Source organism: Macadamia integrifolia, chromosome 12, assembly GCF_013358625.1.
Source record: "Macadamia integrifolia cultivar HAES 741 chromosome 12, SCU_Mint_v3, whole genome shotgun sequence".
In the NCBI taxonomy this organism is placed as follows: Eukaryota; Viridiplantae; Streptophyta; class Magnoliopsida; order Proteales; family Proteaceae; genus Macadamia; species Macadamia integrifolia.
In genome coordinates, this window is record NC_056568.1 from 7723982 (window position 1) to 7742743 (window position 18762).

The following is an 18762-nucleotide window of genomic DNA, read 5'->3' on the forward strand; positions in this document are numbered from 1 at the left end:
CAGACTCAGATATTGCCTCCAGATCAAAGCAGAGATTACTAACTAAAACTTAATCAAATAAGATATTCAAACGATACTTTCCACCACGCAACTTCTGCATTAAGCTTGAGCATCCGGGTACCCATTAGAAGGGGGTGGATTGCACACAATGTTACCCAATACAAAGCCATACCATGGACCCGTGATTGAAGCAGAAAGTCAAATGATCACAAACTTGACAACCTTTTATCCGTACGAAGCAAAAAATAATATCTCAAAAATCAATTCATTGCATATTATAACAATCATCATACTGAGACTTCACCAAATACTGCAGATCTGCATTCAAAGTAGCATAAGCTTTAAACAAACACACCCATCAGAATTTAGGTCAAGGAAAAATTCTGGCCATTATTTAAAATGTAGGTGAAAGAAAACCTTTGTTCAATTACAAGGGTACTAATTTGATGACCTTAACAAACTATCCTTACTATATCTTTACTCATACTATGTAAATATATCATACCCAAGGATTAAAGTATCGGTATCGGTATCGGTTGCTGTATCGGTCGGCCAAAATTAAGATATGTATCAGAGGGTATGATATCGTATTAGAGATACGCTAAAGATATGCAAATAAACGGATAGGAAACACTTTTTCATACACTTTTGCATAAAAAAATAGTTTAAAAAATCTATATATAACATGTATTATGCATAAACACTAAATTGAGAGTATCACACTAAGAATCCAAGGTTTGTAGTTAGCCCATAAATGTAAAATCTTTGTTCCCAACCTTGATTTCCACTTTAGTTAGAGAGAAAAATGGCTGGCAGCAACTTTGGAACAAAAACCCCCTCAAAAAATCGTTTTTTTTTTTTTTCCTTAAAAATGACCCATCTTGGCCATTACATGATTGTAGCACACTGTATTGGTACGTATCATATCGATACGGTGCACTATAGTCATATATATATATATTTATATTTCTTACCAGAGGTGAACTAAGAACTTTTATTTTACAGTCATACCTAGAAACCCAATAACAGAGTATATTTTTCAATCAAAAGTACAAAAGAAAATACATATGCATTATAAAGAGATACATATCCAAAAGTAAAATGGAAAATTTTAGTCAAGATATAAAAGCAGTTAAACCACTACAAAAATCCACAGAAAGCACAGCTGTATAAAGGTCCATAATCCACGTTAAAATCTTGCCATCAAGAAAAGAAGTTGGCAGAACTGTGTTTTCTAGTCTGGGCAGTCAAAAGAAATACATGCTTTTTATCAACATTAAGTTCTTTAATATTCTTTTTAGATTTTCTTTGAACTCTTGAGGGCCATCAATAGGAATAGGCTAGAAATGGCTGAAGCATTTATGATGTACATTGACAGAAATGAATAAAGGTAACCCACCGTAACTTCAATTGCTTTACAGCCTACAACTCAAATGAAGAGACTGTAAACTAAACCTACACCACACATAAAAAGTACCTCAACCTTTCTCTCTTGAAGTATTGGACCAAGATAGTAATTATTTGTCTATATACTGCATGAAAGTACCTTAACCTGAGAAAAAAGTTAGTGATATTAACCCTAACAATTGAAATCAGTTTAACGAAAAATGGATGAAAGACTGGAGATTTAAGGACAGATGCCCTACCATGATCTATCTTCAGAAAGAAAAAGAAGCATAAAGCAAGGGCAATGCTTTGCTGTTTCCACAGGATTGAAAAATGGGAAAGATGAATACCAAAAGCATTAACCATATCACTAATGCCTTGTTAAATGATCAAACAATGCACAAATATATCTTCAACTCTGGAACTTTGTACTTGAACCACTGGTCTAAACTGATGGTAATCATTTAGCCTACCCCTAAAATAACTCGCTGCAGAAGACTCGATTTGTTGATATGCCAAAAAATACCTGTTATCATGTAAAGATCAGAATTAAGATATAATTACCAAGACAGTCAAAAGCTTTTATTGGGGCGTATGTCGATAAGAACATTGTAAGCCCTAGATGCAATTTTTGCCCTCAAGAAGATAAGCTTTCTCACAGTTCCAACACATCATACCCAGATTTCTTTCGGCCATCCTTGTACAGAGCTTGGAGTTTCCGCCTTCTATAATCACACCCAGATTTTACAATTTCAGGAAATTCTCCCACTTAAACAAAAGAGGTTGCACAATGCATAATCAAAAGATGACTGTCTTCTTACAAGAATCAACCATGAGGAATTGTTTGAGATTTGAACACAGAATATATACAACTACGGAGATATTCTTAAAACCCTAGAATGGATCAGATGTGGAAACCTTGGTCATCAGATTGTGGCTTCTTAGGCAAGTGAACTTCATGAAATCATCCAATAGAGGACGACTTGACAATAAAGAACCATCCTCACATCCAGTTTGGAAATTTTTCTACTTCTCAAGTCCAGTGACAAGACTCCAAAATTAGCTGATAAAACAGCCCTTTTCAGCAGAAAAATTGCAATCATATTTCCTGACCTGGATAGTAACAAGGCACTGCAAATATAGATGATGTTTCCCTCCATCTTCTTAGTTATAAAAATTCGATCATTGCAGTGGGTGAAGTTACTTTGAAATGTGAATGGGAATATTTATTCTTCCTTCCACCATGACAAATTTATTATCATCTTCAATGGCATAACACCTTGTATTTCACCTTAGAAGACACCTTCTCCTTCTATTTATCAACTCTATTTGGAATTAAAGAAAGATGAGATTCAATTTGTTGGCAGAGTCAATGAATACGGGGCTTGTTCGAATACTAAAGAAGGTTAGCTAGGAACATATGGGGAAAGGTTGGGCTTGCAAATTTCCCTCCACCTAGTGGACGTTCCCCAACACTTACAAAACCACCACAGGTTACACACCCTTCCATCTAGTGACGAAAGATTTCAATCTGTCATACTTTACAATCAATGTTTGTTCCATTAAATATGCAAAGCATAGATTTCCTTTGAAGCATCAACCCACATAACAAAGTAGCAGCAGATGATTGTGATCATGTCTGGGAGTAACAGGGTTCAATATCAGAAATGTTAATACAAGATCTTCAGCTTTCAGAAGGAAAAATCCTCTCCCACATGTCAAATAATTCAGTCAAACAGACAACCTGTTAGCACACAATTCTCACATTTCAATCCCACAATTTTTTACAGTTTTACAATAGAGGTTTACTGTAGGTAAAATTCCCAATATGAAGGTGTTGGGATACAGGAAGTTGCCTGGCAGAAATGTCTGAAAGCCATGAAATTGCTTTTGCACAAAAAAAAGTCAGCCATCCCACTCCAAATTCAAATTGGGGTACTCAAACCTTGTAGCAGATGAGATCCGTCATGTTTAGCAATAACATCAACAAGAACGAAGATTAGGGTTTTCCCTGGATCTTTCATTTCATCAATGCCCCTTAGCATGTTCAACCAACATCATCTTTAGCAAATTTACTCATACAGACTAGTTCTAAGGATCCTACCATCCTCAGAAACAACTGCATAGCTATGAGAAAAAAGCACCACATTCCAACCCCTCCTCTGTCCTTCGAGTAGCATGGCCATGTTGTACTAACAAGAACCATGCAAGTTAAAAGAAATAGCTTCACATACCAAAAAATGCAATTCTTGGGTAATCTTTAACCTTCTCTCTGAAGTCCCAATACAAAGGCAGACCTAAGATCTTTAAAATTGTGGCTTGTCACGGATAATAAAACTTGATGGGCACACAGGATTTCAGAATGGGAATCCTTTCTTCCCTTTTGCCCAGTGAGTTCAAAAGGTGCCTGCAACACCATCCATAATTCAGTCGTAGGCTGTAAAGTAGAAAGGACCACCAAGTCATCCACCAGATTTGGCTACATTGTAGATGGCTAGGAAGTAGGAAGTAACTACAACGTGCTTGTTAACAGTAAATATATGAACACTAGGAAATCAAAGATTTGGATCATTTCAGAAGCTAATCAAGGACAAAAAGAAAAAAAGATGAGTTCTCAAAAAGTCAAATGGAGAGACAATTAGTGGGAGTCATTTGCTATGAACAACCCAAACAACCACACAAATGGTTAAAACCACTGGTGGTATCAATATCACTGAGAAAATCTGTTTAGAGGAATTAAAATGCTCTAACTGGAGAGAGAGAGAGAGAGAGAGAGAGAGAGGCTTTACTATACCAACCCTTCTTACCTGTACCAGAAAAATTAGTGTGACATATCTCAGAGGGGAAATACATAACAGCAAGAAGAGATACAATCATCGAGCATGAACCTGCATAACAACTAAACCTATAGGAAGGTAAGGAAATTCATGACATGATAACCAGCTTCTAGGATCCCTTCATTAAGCCCCTCAAAAAATGCAGCAAATCAATGTATGCAGAGCCTGGACTCTAAGAACACACAAAATGCTTCACTTACGAGTGCATCTCCCTACCATGAAAAATGAATATTATTTCCAATCTTTCCTTTCCACAATGGTAAGCTAGATCCCTCAATAAGCAGATTAGTAAAGACATTACCTGACTCTTCATCATACATACAAGGTATCCAATTAATGCTATTGACCTAATCTAACATTCTACCAAAAAGCCATGACATTTTTTAAAAAATTTGAAATTCCAATCGGAGGAAAATAAAAATTAATCACGGAAGTTGTAATTTTTTGGAACCATTAGGAGACTAGCTGTCAGTGATAGTTTTTAGATTTGTGGTCATGCACCATTAAGTAAATGGTTTTTTCTTCTATTAGAAGAACTCTCATGAATAGAGAAAAAGAAATACACAAGGAACCTACAAAATAAATTATTTTTTTCACTTACAACATGACCAGGCATCCATTGTCTGGACATGGTTCAGGGTTTCATTTCAGCTCAGGAACTTCAGACCAACGAAAGATAAGGGAATACCATCCATTTGTAGCAAATCAATTGATGCTTCCTTCTTCTAGGGGTAGTGTACAGAGGTATGTTTCCAATGCTAAGTTAATTTTGATATATATGACATTGATACGATCGTTATCATTGAAAAATCTAATTTTACGTTTTGGGGTGAGATTTCTTAAGAAATCATGAGCAGTTCTGTCATGTGAGTAGCATTCTTTGTTTGAAGCAATTTGCGGTTTTATTTTGTGAAAACATGAGAGGTTTATAGTTGCAGGTATTTTTTAAATATTTGGGATTTAGCAGCAGACCTTGGATGTTGTTTTCCACCTTCATATCTTAGCTTGAGTTTGAGAGCTTATCTCCAAATCAGATAGTTATGAACTTGTGGATTGGAATTTCTTGATGAAATGGGTGAACAAATAGCATTTCGAGGGTAACTTTTTTTGGGGGGAGGAGGGCGACAAGTGAGGGTAATTCGATTAGTTGGATTAGAGCATGAATTCCTTAAGCATATTTTTTTTCCTTTGTGGTGGAAGCACTATGCAAACCATCAAAGGGGTGAAAAGTTGGCCCACTTGTAGGTTGCAACGAGAAAGATACGCTCATACATTTTACAACTTCGATGGAAGAGCGTGCTTATTTGCTGTAATGCCCCAAATTTTGGAACCTTAGAATATATATATATATATATATATACTCTGTATGCTTGCTTAAATATTTAAAGTAAGGGTGTATTTAATGACTTAATGAGTTAGCCTAGCGGTTAGTACCTTGACTAATTAGAGGTCCTAGGTTCAAATCTTGTTAGTATAGTAAATAAGGGAGTTTTATTCAATTGAAATTCTTTTCTTTTACTTCTAAGATTCTTTTATTTTATTTTTCAGATTCTCTCTTTTTTTTTTTTTTAACATTCTTTGTGGACCCCACTCCATTTACACAAAACATTAAGTTAGAAGAGAGAGAGAGGGGAGAAATGGAAGAAAACCGTGGGAAGAGAGAGATGTGGGATATGAAAGAAAAGGAAAAAAAAAAAAGAAAGAGGAAAGAGGAAAGAAAACAGAATCGTGAGAAGAAAAGAAAGAAAGAAAGAAAGAGAGAACAAAATCGTGGGAAAGAAAGAAAGAAAGGGAGAGGAAGAGGGATTTTGAAGTCTACTCTTCCGTTTTTCAGCCTTCTTCAGGTAATGATGTTCTCTTTTCTGCTGGTTTTTCTTTTGGGACCCAATAGAGGTCCTATCTTAGTTTAAGTTTTGGTTATGCTGTTTTTCCTTTTTTTGGGTCCCTAATTGTTCTTAGGGTTTAGGGTATTGCGTTATGGTTACGGTTCTTGGGACCCATTAGGGTTTGTCTTGGGATTCGATATGGGACCAAACCATGATCCAATATGGGACGCAAACCGTGATCCAAATCTGATATTATTTATAATGGTCTGAGATTTAATTCATTGGGAACATATATATTATTTTTGGGACCTAATATAGGACCAAACCGTGATCCAATATGGGACCCAAACCGTGACCCAAATTTGATATTATTTATAATGTCTGAGATTTAATTCATTGGGAACATATATTATTTTTGGGACCCAAATTAAATTAATCGGTTATTTTGAGACCCAATTATTGGGACTTTGTGCTGGTTAGATATGGCAAATATTTCTTTAGGATTCTCTAGGCTGCTTAAGAGAGGTAATTAGGAGAACTGAACTTGTATTTCCCTAATTATTTACAATCCAACCGTTAAATTTTGGGCATACTTTGGAGGTTAGTAGAGCCTTCCTAGAGGAGGTTTCAATCCGAATTTTGAGACCATATGTCCACCGGATTGAGAGTAATTTCAGATTTACTGAAATCTGAAAGTTACACTATGAGATTATAGTTTTTCTAATTACTCCTTGATCACTCAGCTGATCATTCTCATCTTCGGAAGGGATATCATCAACTAAAGGTCGGGAAAGAAGATGTTCCCAAGACAGCTTTTCGGACGAGATATGGTCATTATGAGTTTGTAGTTATGCCTTTTGGGTTAACTAATGCACCTGTTGTCTTTATGGATTTAATGAATTGGGTTTTCCACAAGTACTTGGACCAGTCTGTGGTTGTCTTCATCGATGACATACTGGTCTACTCAAAAAGTATGGAGGAGCATGAGAAGCATCTAAAAATTATGATGCAGATTCTAAGGGAAGAAAAGTTGTATGCAAAGCTCAAGAAGTGTGAGTTCTGGTTAGACAAGGTTATCTTCTTGAGCCATCCAATATCGGCCAATGGCATATCGGTGGACCCTAGCAAGGTTGAAGCTGTCAGTAATTGGGCTAGACCCACTAATGTGACTGAAATCATGAGTATTTTTGGGTTTGGCTAGCTACTATAGGAGGTTTGTGGAGGGTTTCTCTCGGATTGTTGCACCATTGACAAAACTAACGAGGAAAAATGCTCGATTTGAGTGGACCGATGAATGTGAAGCGAATTTTGAAGAGTTAAAGCGAAGGTTAACAACTGTCCCAGTGTTAACAATCCCCTCCAATACTAGTGGATTAATGATATATAGTGATGCATCTCGGCAAGGGCTTGGCTGTGTTTTAATGCAATATGGCAAGGTAGTGGTTTATGTATCGCGACAGCTGAAGCCTTATGAGCAGAATTATCCGACACATGACCTAGAATTAGCAATTGTAGTATTTGCATTGAAAATTTGAAGGCATTACCTGTATGGAGAGAAATGCGAGATATACACCGATCATAAAAGCTTAAAGTATATCTTCACCCAGAAGGAGTTGAACATGAGGTAGAGGCGATGGCTCGAGTTGATCAAACACTATGATGTTGCCATCAATTACCACCCAAGTAAAGCTAACGTTGTGGCAGATGCTTTAAGCAGAAAATCACAAGGATACTCTGCAGCCCTCATAACTACACAATGGCATATACTCGAGGACTTAAGGAAGATGAACATAGAAGTGAGGGTGAATCAGGTTTCAGGGAGATTGGCGCATCTCACTATCATCTCACTATACAACCATCACTAATTGATATGATCAAATCCGCTCCGGATGAGGATCCTAAATTGATGAAAATCAAGAGGTCAAGGAGGGTAAACAACCCGGTTTCATTCTATCGGATGATGGGACCTTAAGGTATGGTACAAGGCTTTGTATGCCTGATGATGCTATCCTAAAATGGGAAATTATGGAAGAAGCGCACAGTACCCCTTATTCTGTACATCTAAGTAGCACGAAGATGTATCAGGACGTGAAGGGTGTGTATTGGTGGAACAACATGAAGAGGGAGATTGCTAATTTTGTAGAACATTGCCTAACATGCCAGCAAGTGCAGACCGAACACCAGAGGTCGTCGGGACTATGACAACCACTTCCAGTACCTGAGTGGAAGTGGGAACACATTGGTATGGACTTTGTCATGGCGTTGCCAAGGATGAAGAGGGGATGTGATGCGATTTGGGTGATTGTTGATCGGTTGACGAAAGCAGCACATTTCCTCGCTGTAAGGATGACCTACTCCTTTAAACAAATGGCTCAGTTGTATATTGATGAAATTATCCGATTGCATGGGGTACCAGTGTCCATTGTGTCTGATCGGGACCCGAGGTTCAGTTCACATTTTTGGCGTAGCTTATAGAATGCCATGGGTACCAGAGTGGACTTTAGTACAGCCTTTCACCCACAAACAGACAGACAGCCTGAACGAACTATACAGATCTTGGAGGATATGTTGAGGGCTTGTGTACTAGATCTCAAGGGTAGTGGGAAGATCATTTACCACTTGTTGAATTCTCTTATAACAACAGTTATCAGACTTCTATAGGAATGGCACCATATGAGGCCCTTTATGGACACAAGTGCAGATCTCCTGCCCATTGGGATGAGGTGGGAGAGCGGAAGATACTTGGTCCTGAAATACTTCAGAGGACTTGTGAGAAGATAGATTTGATTCGAAGATGCATCTTTGCAGCACAAAGTAGGCAGAAGAGCTACGCTGACAATAAAAGAGTTCTGATCTGGAGGTACATGACATGGTGTTTCTGAAGACTGCCCCTACAAAGGGAGTAATGAGGTTCGGGAAGAAGGGTAAGTTGAGCCCTAGGTACATTGGACCATTTGAGATTCTTAAGAGGATCGGGCCGGTGGCATACCAACTTGCGCTACCACCTGCCTTATCTGGGGTGCACGACGTATTTCATGTATCCATGTTGAAGAAGTACGTATCAGATTCTTCGCATGCTTTAAGTTATGAGGCACTCCAACTAAAGAAGGATTTGACATACGAGGAGGCACCAGATCGGATGGTGGACCACAAGGAGCAAGTGTTGCGAAACAGGGCTATACCATTGGTGAAGGTAAAATGGGGAAACCATTCGATACAAGAAGCAACTTGGGAGCATGAGGATGAAATAAGAACTAATTATCTGCATCTTTTTGACAACTAAGGTATGTGAATTTCAAGGACAAAATTTTCTTTTTAGTGGGGGAGGATGTAATGCCCCAAATTTTGAAACCTTAGAATATATATATATATATACTCTGTATGCTTGCTTAAATATTTAAAGTTAGGGTGTATTTAATGACTTAAAAAGTTAGCCTAGCGGTTAGTACCTTGACTAATTAGAGGTCCTAGGTTCAAATCTTGTTAGTATAGTAAATAAGGGAGTTTTATTTAATTGAAATTCTTTTCTTTTACTTCTAAGATTCTTTTATTTTATTTTTAAGATTCTCTTATTTTTTTTAAAAACATTCTTTGTGGACCCCACCCCATTTACACAAAATATTAACTTAGAAGAGAGAGAGAGGGGAGAAATGGAAGAAAATCGTGGGAAGAGAGAGAGACGTGGGATATGAAAGAAAAGGAAAAAAAAGAAAGAGAAAAGAGGAAAGAAAACAGAATCGTGCGAAAGAAAAGAAAGAAAGAGAGAGAACAAAATCATGGGAAAGAAAGGAAAAAAGAGAGAACAGAATCGTGGGAAAGAAAGAAAGAAAGAAAGTGAGAGGAAGAGGGATTTTGGAGTCTACTCTTCCGTTTTTCAGCCTTCTTCAGGTAATGATGTTCTCTTTTTTGCCGGTTTTTCTTTTGGGACCCAATAGAGGTCTTATTTATCTTAGTTTAAATTTGGTTATGCTGCTTTTTCTTTTTTTGGGACCCTAATTGTTCTTAGGGTTTAGGGCTTTGTGGTACGGTTACAGCTCTTGAGATCCATTAGGGTTTTTCTTGGGATTCGATATGGGACCAAACCATGATCCAATATGGGATGCAAACCGTGATCCAAATCTGATATTATTTATAAAGGTCTGAGATTTAATTCATTGGGAACATATATATTATTTTTGGGACCCAATATGGGACCAAACCGTGATCCAATATAGGACCCAAACCGTGACCCAAATTTGATATTATTTATAAAGTTCTGAGATTTAATTCATTGGGAACATAAATACTATTTTTGGGACCCAAATTAAATTAATCAGTTATTTTGAGAGTCAATTATTGGGACCTTGTGCTGGTTAGATATGGCAAAGATTTCTTTAGGATTCTCTGGGCTGCTTAAGAGGGGTAATTGAGAGACCTGAACTTGTATTTCCCTAATTATTTACAATCCAACCGTTAACTTTTGGGCATACTTTGGGGGTTCGTAGAGCCTTCCTAGGGGAGGTTTCAATCCGAATTTTGAGACCATATGTCCAACGGATTGAGAGTAATTTCAGATTTACTGAAATCTGAAAGTTACACTTTGATATTGTAGTTTTTCTAATTACTCCTTGATCACTCAGCTGCTCATTCTCATCTTCGGAAGGGTGATAATACGTGTTGAGGGGAATTGTTTACTAGAGTTTGACCTATGTCTGGGAGGGTTGACTTTTTAGTATGACTTTTGAGGAGAAAGTGAGGTATTATAATTAGTTTTGAACTGGGAGATTACTGGAAGATGTAATTAATTACAAGTAGTGTTTGACTTGAGCATTCAGAGCTCGGAGGGTGAAAGTAGGAGACTTGCAGTCACTTGCACTACTTGCAATTAATTATATCTCCTAGACTGCAAGTCTCCTACTTTCACCCTCCGAGCTCTGAATGCTCAAGTCAAACACTACTTGCAATTAATTACATCTCCCATTAATCTCCCAGTTCAAAACTAACTCAAATACCTCACTTTCTCCTCAAAAGTCAAACTAAAAAGTCAACCCTCCCAGACATAGGTCAAACTCTAGGAAACAATTCTTCTCAACACGTATTATCACCCTTCCGAAGATGAGAATGATCAGCTGAGTGATCAAGGAGTAATTAGAAAAACTACATTCTCAAAGTGTAACTTTCAAATTTCAGTAAATCTGAAATTACTCTCAATCCGTTGGACATATGGTCTCAAAATTCGGATTGAAACCTCCCTTAGGAAGGCTCTACTAACCCCCAAAGCATACCCAAAAGTTAACGGTTGGATTGTAAATAATTAGGGAAATACAAGTTCAGGTCTCCCAATTACCCCTTTTAAGCAGCACAGAGAATCCTAAAGAAATCTTTGCCATATCTAACCAGCACAAAGTCCCAATAATTGGGTCTCAAAATAACCAATTAATTTAATTTGGCTCCCAAAAATAATATATATGTTCCCAATGAATTAAATCTCAGACCTTTATAAATATTATTAGATTTGGGTCACGGTTTGGGTACCATATTGGATCACGGTTTGGTCCCATATTAGGTCCCAAAAATAATATATATGTTCCCAATGAATTAAATCTCAGACCTTTATAAATAATATCATATTTGGATACGGTTTGCGTCCCATATTGGATCATGGTTTGGTCCCATAATGGGTCCCATATCGAATCCCAAGAAAAACCTAACGGGTCCCAAGAACCGTAACCGTACCACAAAACCCTAAACCCTAAGAACAATTAGGGTCCCGAAAAAAGAAAAAACAGCATAACCAAAACTTAAACTAAGATAAATGAGACCTCTATTGGGTCCCAAAAGAAAAACCAACAGAAAATAGAACATCATTACCTGAAGAAAGCTGAAAAGGAAGAGTAGACTCTAAAATCCCTCTTCCTCTCCCTTTCTTTCTTTCCCACGATTTTGTTCTCTCTTTCTTCCTTTCTTTCTTTCTTTCTTTCTTTCTTTTCTTTTCTTTTCTTTCTCACAATTCTATTTTCTTTCCGCTTTCCTCTTTCTTTCTTTTTTCCCTTTTCTTTCATATCCCACGTCTCTCTCTCTTCCCACGGTTTTCTTCCATTTCTCCCCCTCTCTCTCTCTCTCTTCTAACTTAATATTTTGTGTAAATGGGGTGGGGTCCACAAAGAATGTTTTTAAAAAAAATAAGAGAGAATCTTAAAATTAAAATAAAAGAATCTTAGAAGTAAAAGAAAATAATTTCAATTAAATAACACTCCCTTATTTACTATACTAACAAGATTGAACCTAGGACCTCTAATTATTCAAGGTACTAACCGCTAGGCTAACTCATTAAGTCATTAAATACACCCTAACTTTAAATATTTAAGCAAGCATACAAAGTATATATTTATTCTAAGGTTCCAAAATTTGGGGCATTACATATGCTGCAAAGGAGAATGAAAAGGGGGGCTGGAGAAGGGTGTGGTAGCATTTTTTTGTGCTCGATTTGAAAGCTACTCTTAATTGGTGCAAGCCTAAGATTTTCATTCAATTGGGATCCAGTTAGTGAAGGGGTGGAAAGGAGACTTGAGGGATAGGACAGATATTTTCCACTGTAATGTAATAATGTATTTGAAAGAATCAAAACAGTAAATAGAATTCATGGTTGAGAGAAATCAAATTCAACAATGGATAGATGGGGCTGAAACTAAAATTGAGTTAAGTATTTAGGGGATGGGATAGCTGCTGAAAATCTGAAAGATCTGCTCGTTAGATCAGAAAATATGAGCCAATCCTAATGACACTAGGAAAAGGGTATAACAGTAATTTCACATACCAAAATTGAAATCAGTGAACAAAAATATGTCGAACATTCAATATGGATCACAGAGTATAATCTCAGTAAAAGCAGATCACTAAAATCAGTAAACCGATTCAATATTCAGATGCATATAATGGTAATTAAGATATAAGGGCAGAATTGGAAATCAGAAATAAAAGCAGATATGCAGGTCAGATCATGGTGGAATGGTCAAATTCCTCTTTTACGGTGTAGAGCAACTAGTCAAAATCTTGAAGGAATCTAATGGCTGGATTGCTTACAAAAGTGTGACATATCATCTTCTAGAAGCAAGGGGGTCAAGTTGCAGGAATTTCTAGATTAGAACTTACTTGTTAATGGCAATTAGAACTAGAAAAATCAGAAATCCAGTAGCACATCAGCAGCTTCAGAACAAGAACAATAGAAGATAACACCCGAGCTTCACACAATAAGGTGGTTCGATTGGATCAAATACAAGAGGTCTATAAGCATGAAGAAGCTTTTCTTTACTAAATTCGTGTACAACGCTAGCCTCCCTCATAAACTTATATAGAAGATTCAAAATTAGACTCAAAACACTGAAAAATAAAGGCCTAACCCCATCCTCAACTAATAAGGTAACCTAAAGTAACTAGGACACTGAAATAAAGGAAAATAAATGCAAGCATGGTCAAACTTTAAGATCTAACATGCCTATGACTTGAGTCTGATGTGGAATCCTGACAACACCGGTTCAATTGAACTAACCCAAAACAACTTAAAATAAAACCATAGTTCAGGCCCTAATAAAGGCAATCCTGTGTGCAGCCTTAATACCCATAGTTCAGGCCCAGTAAAGTGGCCTATTACATTGAAAACCCCATGGACCAAAGGCCCAACATGTATACAAGCCAACCCTAGACTTATTTCTAAGCAAACAAGCCCCTTTTGGTAATGTAACTACATCAACTCTCCTCAGCTCAAAAAAAATTCGGCCTCAAGTTTTGGAATGACGAGGGGGAAACATGTGAATTGCAGCATCGACCATTCCCAAACAGAATTCCAATTACTTGTGGATGTTAGGAATGTAGTCTTCAAGGCGTGGAGCTTTCTCTCCAAAGAACCATGGTGGCATAACGAACTCTATGTGCTCTGAATCAATATCAACTGTAAATGTCGTACTCATAGAGTCCTCAACGTTGGTAAACAGTCTCATCTAAGACTTGAGGCACAAGCTCCACCTCTTCAAGAACAGCATCTTGAATGTCGATGATTTCTTATGGAGTGTTCTCAACCACCACCTCATCCTCCACTGTTTCACCTTTTTCTGCTTTAATCTCTTCAACGTAGATCTCTTCAGTAGAATCTTCTACATGTTGACTACCATCTTTGAAGCTTCAAGCATCGTCTCTTTATCATCACAGCTCACTTGATTACTTCATCTTTATCTTCAATTTCAGACTGATTTTCTTCAATTGGTGCTCTCTCAATTTCCTGCAGAAAAGTAAATTTGAATTCAACCTTTGCTTTAACATTGTTGGTGTCAGATTCCCAACAATCTTCAACTTGCAAACTGAATATCATTGATGGAGGCTTCAAGTTGTCTTCAACTTTGAAGGCCTTTTGATGATAATCATGTCAAAGGGAACTTAACTGACCTTGCCATCGGAACTCTGAATGTCCATGATAAATATTTGTCCTCCAGATCTTCTTTCATCTCCTCCAACGTAGTGGGTGCTCTCCCACGGTCTTCAAGGTCCCTCTCATAGGTCCTTCACCACTCATGTGTTGAGCCAACTAACTTAGTACAAGCCAATTTAATCTTTCATGTTTCTGAAGGTCTTGAAAACTGATCATAAATCACCAATGGGTCATGTTGGCCATTGTACTTCTTCAATTCGAGCTTGACCTTCTGTAAATCATCAAGTGTCGAAGGCATACACCACGATCATCATTAAAATAAGCCCCCACACAAATTCTTCAAAATTCGGCTGGACTATAGGAACTATTTTTGGACCTCTTCCTATGAATCACCGATTATGGTTATTGGTTGTAGAATGTGCCGGATTCCCTGTCTCATCCTCAAGTGAAATATGAGTATCATGTGTGGGTGGAGTAAATCGATTCTCCATTGCTAACAACCTTTCATTAACGCTCCTCTGGCTGTTATTCAGAGTTCTCTGTTCAACAATTCACTGTTGGAAAATCTCCAACAACTTAGCCAAAGGATCAGGTGCATCCGAAAGCCTAGTCAATTATTCTGTGACATGCTTTGTTACCACTTAATGTAATATTGTATTTGAAAGAATCAAAACAGTACCAAAACAAAATCTTTTCACAGAGAAAATCCATAGTTGAGAGAAATCAAATTCAACAAAATCAGATGGATAGTTGGGGCTGAAACTCAAATTGAGTTAAGTATTTAGAGGATAGGATAGCTGCTGAAAATCTGAAAGATCTGCTTGTTAGATCAGAATATCAATCCTAATGACACTAGGAAAAGGATATAACAGTAATTCCACATACCAGAATAGAAATCAGAGAACAAAAATATGTTGAACAATCAATACAGATCACAGAGTATAAATCTCAGTAAAAGGAGATCACTAAAATCAGCAAACCAATTCAATATTCAGATGCATGTAATGGTAATTAAGATATAAGGGCAGAATTGGAAATAAGAAATAAAACCAGATCTGCAGGTCAGATCATGGAGGAATTCATCCTTTTAGGGTGTGGAACAACTAGTCAAAATCTTGAAGGAATCTAATGGCTGGATTGCTTAAAAACGTGTAACATATGATCTTCTAGAAGCAAAGGGTTCTAGTTGCAGGAATTTCTAGATTAGAACTTACTTGTAAATGCCAATTAGAACTGGAAGAATCAGAAATCCAGTTGGATATCAACAGCTTTATAACACCCAGGCTTCACACAGCAAGGTGGTTCAATTGGATGTAACACCAATCTCTTTGATCTAACACAAGGGGTCTTCAAGCATGAAGATTTTTTTTTTTTAACTAAATTTGTGTAGAATGCTGGCCCCCCTTACAAACTTATATAAAAGAATTAAAATTAGACTCAAACATTGGGAAAAAAAAAAAGGCCTAACACAATCCTTGACTAATAAGGTTACTTATTTTCAACATTTAGCCCATAGTGCTTGGAGCATTCCCACCCCCCGCTCCCTCTCCCCTCTCCTGGCATTTGCCAAAAAGCTTAAGAATGGGAAAGCCACCCTCAAGCTTTGGAATTCTTCCACATTTGGGAACATATCTTCTCAGGTCTCCTCCTGTCAAGATAAGCTCCACTCCATTTAATCCAGAATCCAACTTGATCTCCTCAATCCTGCTCTGGTTGAGGAAGAAAAAGATGTTGCTTATGAGTTATCATTGGTTCTGGATCAAGAAGGGAGCTTCCTCCGTCAGAAAGCAGCATCAAATGGCTCGACTTGGGATACTCTAATTCCGCATATTTCGACCACTCTCTCAAAGCTAGTAATAATGCCAACACCATTCCCAAGCTTATCTCCTCATCTGGAATTAGGCTATACTCCCCTAACCTCATCAAGTCGGAAGCCATCTCTCACTTTCAGCTTCAGGGACTCTTCTGCCCTTCCCCTTCCCCTCCCCCTCTCATCCCCCCTAACCTCCTTAATAAGTTTGTCCCTGATGAGCTCCTGCCTTTCCTCCAATCCATCCCCAGTGAGGAAGAAATCGTTCGGTCATCCTTTCCCATAAGGCCAACAAAGCCCCGGGCCCTGATGGCTTCAGTATGGATTTCTTCTCAGACTACTGGAACATCATCCGTAATGACCTCATTCTTGCGATGCGTAGTTTCTTCTACAACCCCAACCAAATCAGTGGGATCAACCACACTTTCCTTTGTCTCATCCCTAAAAAGGAAGGTGCAGTCTCCATAAATAACTTCATACCTATTTCTCTTTGTAATCTCCTCTACAAGTTCATTGCAAAAATCCTTGCCAATAGGATCCAAAAAGTCATTGATTCTCTTGTTAGCCTCAACCAATCCGCTTTTATTGCTGGCAGGAGCATTTCCAATAACATAATTCTCTGCCATGAGGTTGTTTGTGGCTTTAATCGCAAGTCCCACTCTTCGGCTACCCTCCTCAAGATTGACATTCATAAAGCTTTCGATACGATTAGTTGGGACTTCAAATCCAATACCCTGCTTCAAATGTCTTTCCCTACCTCATTTGTTCACTGGATCCGCATTTGCATCTCCTCCCCCAAGTTCTCTGTCCTTGTGAATGGTAGCCCTGCTGGATACTTCCCCTCGGGTCTTGGTATCCGCCAAGGTTGACCCCTTTCTCCTCTCCTCTTCTTCCTCTCCTTAAAAGTCCTCTCCCACTCCATCCAATCTACCATTGACATCCATCGCATTTCTCCCACCTCCAAATGCAAATCTCTTTTCCACTCCCATTTGGCTTTTGCTAATGACATCATGATCTTTTCCAAGGCTCACCCTCTCTCCATCACCACTATCATGGCCACTCTCCATTCCTTCAAATCTCTTTCGGGGCTTAACATCAATCTCCTCAAATCCAACATCTTCCTCTCTGGTGTCTCCCCCGATGCCCAAGATGTCCTTTTGGAAATCTTTGGAATTTTGTTGGGGTCCTTGCCTGTCAAATACCTGGGTCTCCCTCTCATTTCCTTCAGGCTCTCCTCCCATCATTGTACCCCCTTACTTGACCAACTAAGGAAAAAGCATCAACTCTGGAAAGGTAAACTCCTTTTTTTGTTGGACGCCTTACTCTTATAAGGTTGGTCCTCCAGTTCATGTACCTCTTTTGGTCTGGTACCTTTGTACTCCCTACTTCTTTGATTAAATCTTTTGAAGGTCTCTTATGTTCCTTCTTATGGAAGGGCTCTGATTCCTCCAAATTCCTTCGGCCCCTCAGTTGTAAGAAGGTCTGTCTTCCCAAATCTGAGAGAGGATTAGGGATCAGAAGGATCAAAGATGCCAAAACAATGGATGTCCTTAAGCTCATCTGGAAAATCGTGTCCAAGCAGAAAAGCATTTGGGTTGACTGGATCCTCTCTGGGGTCCTCAAGCATAACTCCCTTTGGACGGCCCCTTCCATTACTGATGCCTCCTGGATTTGGAGAAAGATTCTGGACCACAGGCCCATTGCCCTCTCGGCCATCTCCTTCTCCATTGGTAACGATGGGACCACCTCTCTCTGGAAGGACCCCTGGCACCCTTCGAGCATCTTGTCTCACCTGATTTCTCCCAGAGTTATATACTTTTCTGGCTTCCCCACCTCTCCTTGATCTCTGGACTTCCCTCCCTCCCCTTCCCCCTTGTCATAGAGGAAGAGAAGATAAATGCAACTAGCTTCCCTCATCTAATGGGATCTTCTCCTCTGTCTCTGCTTGGTCCTTTGTTAGAACCTCTTCCTCGGCTGTCCCTTGGTATAAGTTGGTCTGGTTTAAAGGCCATATTCCCCACCACAGCTTCACTCTTTGCGATGCTTGACCAACTATCTCCGCACCCAATCTTTCCCCATCCACCACCATATCCCCGCCAACCCTTCTTATAGCCTCTGTCCTCATGGAATAGAGAACATCCCCCATCTTTTCTTCTCCTGCCCTTTCTCCTCAGTTGTTTGGAATTTTGTTCTCTCCAAGTATTGGCCAGCTAGGAGATGTATTCTTCCCTTTGATAGGGAATGGAACTGGATAGACATGACATTCTCTGGCTCTTCCATCCGTGACACTGTTGATAAATTGGCTTTTTGTGCAACCATTAATCATCTCTGGATGGAGAGGAACATCCATAGATGGAACCCCAAATCTCGCTCTCCGGATAAGATTTGGAAAGCTATCTACTTTGATGTTACATCCAAAATTAATGCCCTCCCATGTTGCCCCATTCCCACCTCCCTTAAAAATACCCACATCATTGCCTCTTGGAACCTTCAGGTTGATCT

At 38.6% G+C, this 18762-nt stretch overlaps 1 protein-coding gene across 3 annotated transcripts in view; it reads right to left on the reverse strand.

Annotated features, from left to right (window-relative positions):
- LOC122058365 (probable E3 ubiquitin-protein ligase HIP1) overlaps window positions 1-18762 on the reverse strand; it is a 38080-nt gene that overhangs the window by 5155 nt on the left and 14163 nt on the right. The window contains exons 2-4 of one of the 3 annotated variants that reach the window (XM_042621023.1): window positions 2064-3793; window positions 1647-1912; window positions 1478-1552 (exon numbers count right to left, since the gene is read on the reverse strand). The exons of 1 other annotated variant lie outside the window; for it this stretch is intronic. The gene's annotated coding sequence lies outside the window, so the exon portion shown is untranslated. Of the gene's footprint in view, window positions 1-1477; window positions 1553-1646; window positions 1913-1950; window positions 3794-18762 lie in introns of all 3 variants that reach the window. One more of the 3 variants, XM_042621022.1, reaches the window with a different exon arrangement.